We start from the raw sequence: 6,000 nt of genomic DNA on the forward strand, positions 1-6,000 counted from the left end.
TGCCATTCTGGATCACGTTAATGTAGGTGCCATCATCACTGAGGGAGTGGCGTTGGCGTATCAGAACTGCACAACACGCTTAATTGTGAATAAATCATTGGAGCCCCCATTAACGTCATGCGTTCTGTGCGTCAAGGCTGCCCCCTCAGTCCTCTTTTGTTTGCAATTTTTATAGAAACGATGTGTTTGGCAATAATTGAGAGCGAGCAAATACGAGGTTATAGCTTGGCAGCCACAGAAGTCAAGCTCCTGGCATATGCAGATGATATAGCTGTGTGTTGTACAAACAGAGAAAGTGTAACAGAAACGATACGCGTTGGGAAGCAGTATTGTGATGTGACGGGCAGTAAAGTGAACTAGGGTAAGTCCCTAGGTTTGGGGCACGGAGAGTGGTCTTCGGCCTCGGACAACTAGGCGAATGTGAGCTGGGTGAAAATCCCTACCAAGTATCTCGGTGTTCCCATGGACAGTTACAAACACAGCGAGGAATACTGGACGAACCAAATAAAAGAAACAAGAGAGAAAGCAGACAGGTGGAAAGGCATCAACCTGTCCATTTTTGCAAAGGCAACTGTATGCAATATGTTTTTCATTACGAAGTTGTGGTACGTCATGCAGACGTTGTTTCGTTCAAGGGTAAATGTACAAAGGTTGCATAGAGTGTTCGCCGTTTTTATCTGGGAATCTAGCTGGGAAAGATGTAGCCGAACAAACCTGTTCAGAGGGGTGAAGGAAGGGGGGCTGGGCTTGGCGCATCTTTTTGTACGACAGCTTGTCAATAGATTTTAGTTTTTTCGAGATGTGCGTGATCCATTTCTGCGTACGGTATTACAGCTCAGGTTAAGAGACGCCTTGCCGGCACTCATTGTTAGTACTAATGGTATGCCAGGGGCGATTCGCGGCTATCTTAAAGAAGTAGTCGATAGTGTGCGCTTTCTTTCTGTGCGTTTTTCTTTCGATTATCTTTCTGACGTGAAAAGAAAGACATTATATAAAGATGTATGCGACATTGTATTTCCAGTGCCATTGTACAGAGCTGTATACAGTGGAGGAACAGGACAGGATGTTCTGAAACAGGTGAAAAGAATGGAGGTGCCTACTGGCCTTAAAACATTATTTTTTAAGCTACACACAGGAACACTGTCAGTGAAGACATTCATGGAAGAACGTGGCTTCCTTGGACCATGGGGCTCACACTGCTTGATTTGCAAGCAACCTGAAACAGTAGATCATGTGTTCTTGCATTGCTGGGAAGGGGTCTAATTCTGGGACGTCCTAAAACGGACAATCAAGAAGGAGTTTCCGTTGAATCCGCACGGGATCAGGTACCTAGCGATAAAGAATGAGGACGGGGTACCATACGATTTAATCATGCTCCATGGCCTCCACTGTTTATGGCGTTCACGGATGCCTGGGTACCATTGCGACCCAGACGCTAGGCCGGCTCGTATTTATTTTCGAGACAGTATGTCTCGGTTCATTGAAATAAAGAAAACACAAGAATGTGTACCCGATTGGCTGTCGAGGATAGAACCTCTGACAGCATTAAAAGAATTTTAATTCGACAACGCCAGTCCATGTTGGACTGATGGCTTTCATGTTTTCCAATATGTTTTGTAGTTGTGCTTTTTGAGATTTTGTTCTGTACATTGTCAAAGACCGGCAATAAATAAAAAAAAATCGGTTCCCGTGGTGTAGTGGTTATCACGTGCGCCTTACACGCGCAAGGTCCTCGGTTCGATCCCGGGCGGGAACAAAGCTTTTCGTTTTTATTTCTATTGCGATCGTATACGCGCAGAAGAAAAGGGGGAGCGAAATACTCTACTCCGTGCTCGGTTCCCGTGGTGTAGTGGTTATCACGTGCGCCTCACACGCGCAAGGTCCCCGGTTCGATCCCGGGCGGGAACAAAGCTTTTTCATTTTTATTTCTATTGCGATCGTATACGCACAGAAGAAAAGGGGTGCGAAATACTCTACTCCGTGCTGGGTTCCCGTGGTGTAGTGGTTATGACATGCGCCTTACACGCGCAAGGTCCCCGGTTCGATCCCGGGCGGGAACAATGCTTTTCGTTTTTATTTCTATTGCGATTGTATACGCGCAGAAGAAAAGGGGGAGCGAAATACTCTACTCCGTGCTCGGTTCCCGTGGTGTAGTGCTGCTTCCGGCCACCGAGCGTGACGGACGTACGATGACGGGCTCCGTAGGAGCGGCTTCAGCGGCCCAGAGCGGCCGCGGTAACAGGAGTGTCGTTGCGGACAACGAGTACCAAGTTGTTTTGCCGAGTTTGCCAACAGGGCGTTTTGTTTTGAACACCGTTTTTTTACATTATGGTATCAGGGCCCGCCCATACCGGGTGGAAGATTTCCGCGATGCGCTTACCCCGTTATCGCTCCTGCCGGAAGTGGTGGCTCTCGGGGCCTACCGTATGAGCCATGTTTGGGCCGTGACCTTCAAAGACAACGAAGCTGTGAAGAAGATCGTCAGTGTTGGTGAGCTACAGGTCAAGAAGGGCCGATGCCTCGTCATTGACCCCGCCAACCAGGATGTACGCTTAAAAGTGCATTGGCTGCTTCACACCATTCCTGACGAGGACGTGCGTCTTGCCTTCTCGCCGTTTGGAAAGGTCACGGACGTCGCCCGCGACCGGTGGCGGGTGCATGGCGTGGCTGACAAGAACTCTACTACAAGACTGGTTACGCTCAAGTTGAAGCCGGGCGTAATGCTTGACGACCTCCCACACCAGGTGAGCGTCGCCGGTGAGCTGGCCCTCGTGGTTGTGCCGGGCAGGGCCCCTCTCTGCCTGCGCTGCCGCGGAACGGGCCATATTTGTCGCGACTGCCGCATTCCGCGGTGTGGTGCGTGCCGACGCTTCGGTCACGAAGAGAGTCAGTGCGAGCGGACGTACGCAAGCGTGACCGGACCCGTGAGCAACGACGACATATCCGCCCTACTCATGGACGAGGCGGATATGGAAGACACATCGACCACGGCTAAGGAAGCAGCTGGCGAGGTGGCAGAGTCGGAGGCACGACCTCAGAAACAGGGGCAACATGTCGATGAAGCCGTCGCCACTGAACAGCAAGAGCAAGTGGAGGGCACTGTAGCCATGCCGAACCGTGAGGAAGAGAGCCCACCTGACCCGGGAGCGGCCTCCACCCCCCCCCCCCCTGAACATGAAGACATGGACACCCATACCGGGCTTGCCAACTTGCAGGCGGGGAAACGTCCGCGCGACCAGACCAATAGCCTGGCTACGACGCAGGACAGCAGCGGCGGAGACGAGCCACCGCCCAAAGCGCCAGGTATGAGGAGACCAACCTTGAAGCAGCGGCCGAACATTACGGCCGATCCACGGCAGGCGGGTAAACCGCCTCCGTAGTTCTGAACTGTGTTTTGCTTGAGGCGGGTTGGGGGGTTCGTGAGTGCAATGGCCGTCACCCTGAGCGCTATTCTCTTCGATATGTGTCAGGAACGAGGGCCCGAGTTGCATGTGAGTGTTGTTTTCGAGAGGTCGGGCTGTGTTTCCTTTTGTGGCATTCGACGCGGTTATCGGCGCGTCATTATGAATACTCGTCCTTGCCTAACTGTGATGGGCACCATTCTACCGTGTAGTCATGGCAGCTAATATCGAAGGAGCGCTACGTGTAGCCACGTTAAATGAACGAGGGCTCGGTGCAAGAAGGCGGCAATGTCAGCTAAGTCGCCTACTCTTAGATAAACACTTGCATCTTGTGGGAATCCAAGAAACCAAAATAGAGAGCCAAGAACTAACCGACAGAATGGTGTCCAATTTTCGTGCGCACTTTGACGTGTGTGTTTCTCACGCTGTTGGTGGATCAGGTGGTTGCGCTATATTCATTCGAAGAAACTTTGGCATTTGTGTGAAGTCAGTCTTTTCGTGTGAAAGTGGGCGCCTTTTAGTGGCTGATTTTTGTTATTGCGATATGGATTTCCGAGTCATTTGTGTATACGCGCCGAATATTGAAACAGACCGGCGAATCTTCTTTGAGCGACTTGAAGCGTACGTAAACTGCCACAAGGTGGTCATACTGCTGGGGGATTTTAACTGTGTATGCACTGCTGACGATCGCGCAAAAGTTTCACGCGTTCGCGATAAGAGTGCTGTATTGCTAAATGCGCTGGTGCAGGATTACGACTTGGAAGATATCGGTAGTGTCTTCGCCAGCGGTACCCACCCGCAATTTACGCACTTCCAGCGTGATAGCCAGGCTCGGCTAGATAGATTATATGTGTCAGCCGAATTGGTGCCCTTGTGTAGGGAATATGATGTGCAACCCATTGCATATAGCGATCACTGCTTGGTAACTGCCACCTTTGGCAAAAGACACATCAAACACACCTTTACCTGGGACCTCTGGAAATTGAACGCGCAGTTGCTGGATGACGATGCTTTCGTTGATGCTGTTGCGAAGGAACTAGAAAGCCTGATTTCAGTCGAATTAGCAAGCTTCGCCATTAAATGGGAAGAATTTAAACAGAAAGTAAAAACAATGGCTATTGAAAGAAGCAGTGTCCTTCGGCATAACCTGAAAAAAGCAGAAACGAACCTTCGCCAGCAACTGCAATTTTTCATCTGCATGGAAAGTGTCCAGCCTGGTGTGTATGTTAACGAAATAAAGGAAGTGAAAGCCGAACTCGAAAGGATAGACTCTGAGAAATACAAAGCCGCCGTTGTGCGATCAAGGTCTGAGAAGCTGTGGGCGGGAGAAGCGCCAACAAAACGAGCTCTCTCAGACGAGAAAAGGTACGCATATCGGAAGGAAATCCGCCAGCTAGCTAAAGGCAATGACATCACGTCCGACAAAAACGACATCAAACAAGGGATCGTCGATCACTTCAAAGCCTTCTTAGGTCACCCACGTGAACCTAAAGATGGCTACCAGACGGAATTCCTTTCATTGATGCCAAAGCTCGATGAAGAAGTTAAGGCACGGCTAGAACATCCCATTACCCTGAGTGAGATAGTGCGCAATAGACGAGTTGGCGCCCGGTAAAGCACCTGGGCCTGATGGCTTAGGGGCCACTTTCTACAAAACGTTTAAGTCAGCGCTGGCTCATGTCCTCCATCTAGTTATCAGCGAAGCGTATGACCGAAAAAGATTGCCCTTGTCTTTCACAACCTCGCATATCGTGCTAATCCCGAAGAGTGATGACGAAAAGAAAGGTTTGTTGCCAGGCTCATATCGCCCGATAACTTTAGCCAACGTTGACTACAAAATATTCACGAAAGTTTTAGCGAAACGACTGCAAAGTGTCATCAAAACATTGTAGGGCCTCACCAGACTTGTGGCATTAAAGGCCGCAGTATTACAACAAATGTACACGTGGTTCGAAGTGTGCTAGAGTGTTGCGACGCGATTGGCGATTACGTCGCGATGATGTAGAGAGATTTGGCGAAAGCCTTCGACCTCGTCTCGCACAAGGCTCTACTATGCATACTCGAACATACGAACGTTGGCAGTGTCATAACGGAAGGCGTAACGATGGCGTACAAAGACTGCTCAACGCGAATCATTGTTAATGGGGAGCTCACCGATAGCTTTCGTGTGCTCTCGTCAGTGCGTCAAGGATGCCCGCTTTCGCCCCTTCTGTTTGCTGCTTACCTCGAGCCACTCTGTTTGGCCATTAAAAACAACGAACGCATAGCAGGCTATCGACTACAGGAAGCACATGTTAAAATATTGGCGTATGCCGACGACATCGCGATTTTCTGCACAGATAAAGCGAGCATTATAGAGGCAACTGCTGTAGTCGAAAATTTTTGCGATTCAGCTGGAGCCCAGATAAACTGGAATAAAAGCTATGGCTTCTGGCATGGGAGTTGGGAAGACACACCGGAGACCTTTTCGCGATTGAATTGGTCAAGGTTACCTACACAGTACTTGGGGGTGCCCCTCGGAAGTTACCGTGAGCCTGAACCGTACTGGCTCGACCAAGTTTCGAGAGCAAAGGAAAAGGCTGACGGTTGGAGAGGAAAG

The 6,000-nt window shown here is 50.0% G+C and overlaps 3 non-coding genes across 3 annotated transcripts; all 3 read left to right on the top strand.

The window, feature by feature from the left end:
- Positions 1-1,683: 1,683 nt before the first annotated feature.
- Positions 1,684-1,756, top strand: Trnav-uac (transfer RNA valine (anticodon UAC)). Its single transcript has one exon. It is a non-coding gene; the product is annotated as a tRNA-Val (tRNA).
- Positions 1,757-1,835: 79 nt separating this feature from the next.
- Trnav-cac (transfer RNA valine (anticodon CAC)) lies at positions 1,836-1,908 on the top strand. The gene has a single exon. It is a non-coding gene; the product is annotated as a tRNA-Val (tRNA).
- A 79-nt stretch (positions 1,909-1,987) lies between these two features.
- On the top strand, positions 1,988-2,060 carry Trnav-uac (transfer RNA valine (anticodon UAC)). Its single transcript has one exon. It is a non-coding gene; the product is annotated as a tRNA-Val (tRNA).
- Positions 2,061-6,000: the final 3,940 nt, after the last annotated feature.

The sequence above is a fragment of the Dermacentor silvarum genome, chromosome 1, assembly GCF_013339745.2.
Source record: "Dermacentor silvarum isolate Dsil-2018 chromosome 1, BIME_Dsil_1.4, whole genome shotgun sequence".
In the NCBI taxonomy this organism is placed as follows: Eukaryota; Metazoa; Arthropoda; class Arachnida; order Ixodida; family Ixodidae; genus Dermacentor; species Dermacentor silvarum.